Here is a 2,160-nt window from a genome sequence, read left to right on the forward strand (position 1 = left end):
AGGGTTCCATCCATGCAGCCAAGGTGTGGGTGACACCCATGGTGAACGCACCAGCAGGATTTGGAACTCAGATCTGTCAGCTCCCAGGTAAGCAGTCCTCACCCTGCCACACAGAGACCCCCTGACCTCAGGGCACCCAGCCAAAGCCACATGCCAATGCACCGCAGGGCAGGGCTCACCCACCTGCAACCACCTGTCCTGGGGTCTTGCTCTCTCTCCTCCCCAGACACCAACTGGGAAGTGAGGGAAGGGAAACTTCCTGGGTTCCCAGTCCACAGGCTACAGAGCTAAACACTCCACCCAAGCTAAGTCTGGCAGCCAGGCCCACCCTGCTTCCTGTTGGAGAGCCTGAGGTCACTCACGGTCATAGTCACGGTCACAATCTCAGCCATGACCCAGGAGCCTGCCAGCCCTGGGGACATCTTTGGCTGGCTCCCTCCTTTGAAACCCCCTCTGGGGCTCAGGTAGTAGATGTTCCTCCCCTGCAAAGCTGGCCCAGCCAGGATTAGTGACAGAAAACACCTCAGGTGATTCCAACCCTTCCTGGGGGTAACATTCCTGGCTGTAAATGGGAAGATATAAATGTGCCAGGAGCGGGGCCCTCCCTGGTACAGCAACGGGTTATAGCAATGGGTTAAAACACAGCACTATGAAGCTATTGCAGCCACTGCCCAGCCAGGGAGCAGACCCACAGGCTGCAGCAGACCTCTCCTGTCGCCCCACCGCTCCCCCTCTGCCTGTTCTGCTCCCCACTCTGTCTCTGGTGGACCCTCTCACTCCTGCACCTCTGGCCTGTACCCCAGTCCTGCATCATGCATAAATAAATCTGGAAAAAAAAAAAAGTGCCAGGGGCTGCTATTCCCATTTTCCTATTATCTGACTGCATTTTTTATACAATGGAACAAACTGGAGAGAAACACAATCACCACCCATTCTGTGGCTAGAAAGTAAAAAAAAAAAATCAGAAATCTAAGTGTTCAAAGATGTGTCCAGATGTCTCCCCCTCAAGTCCCAGTGCCATGTTGTCTCCCCTCCCCAAGTCCAGTCACATCTGGTTCTCCAGTACCTCCTAGACCCTCTGCTTACTGCCCCCAGGGCTGGGGGTTCACCTCCCTCATCTCCACACGGACTACAACAGGCCCCTCACCTCTGTTCTCATCTCCTCTCCACATTATCTGCAGCTGCCCTGCAAGCTTTCTACCACAAAAGCAAATTAAAGAGCGGTCACCCTTCTGCTCCAAAGTGAGAGAGGTTCTCCTCCTCTAACTTCTACAAGACTCTGCCAGACAGAGCCACTTGAAGCCCTCAGGCCCATCTTTGTCCCCCAGCCACAGGGCACTGTCAGACTGCAGCTCTCCTCCACAGGCCCCACCAGGTTCCCCACCTGGAACCTACCCAATTCCAGGGCGCTTCCTGCCTGCCGTTTGGGCAAATGGGTAAGAAGCTTTCTCTTTCTACCAACTCTCTCTCCACTCAGCTCCCCAGGCCCCGGTGTGTTCCTATCACAGTTGTCATCACCCGGATTTGTGACTGTCTGTGTCCCTACTGCGGGCAGACAGGCCGAGCCTGGCTCAGAGCAGACTGCCCCTAAACCTTTGGGGGCTGAACGAGTGAAGGACACTAGACAGGGGGTCTGAGAGGCACAGGCTCCCTGAGCAGTCTCTGCCCAGGGAAGTAAATCTCGTCTGGGAGACTGGCCACCGTAGGCGAGAAGCCAGACAACAAAAGGCTTGGCTAGCAGCTTGGGGTGGTCTAGCACTGGACTGCGTGAGCTGCTCCAGTCACCCCCTCCGCGCACTTCCCAGCTCGGTGCCCAGAATTAGGGATTAGGAGGTGAAGGGCCTTCCCGGTCCAGTCCCAGCCACTGTTCGGGCGCGTGTGCCCAAGAATGGGCTTCCTGCCTCCCGGACCTGACCTAGCGGTCAAGGAGCTCAGGTCTGGGGGGACACTGGCGGGCCCTTCCCGGAGGATTGTTCACTGTTTCTTCTCGTCATTGTTTCTTTTCGGCTCGCGCCCTCCTCCTGGCCCTGCAGCCTCGGTTTCCCGCTCCGCGACCTCCCACCGCCTTCCCCCGGCCCCTCTCCTCTCCCGTTCCCTCCGGTCCGCTCCGCCCCGGCCGAGGAGGCGGGCCCAGCCTAGCGCCGCACCAATCCAGGCGCC

This window comes from Condylura cristata, unplaced genomic scaffold (assembly GCF_000260355.1).
Source record: "Condylura cristata isolate star-nosed mole 26May11 unplaced genomic scaffold, ConCri1.0 scaffold00006, whole genome shotgun sequence".
Classification (NCBI taxonomy): domain Eukaryota; kingdom Metazoa; phylum Chordata; class Mammalia; order Eulipotyphla; family Talpidae; genus Condylura; species Condylura cristata.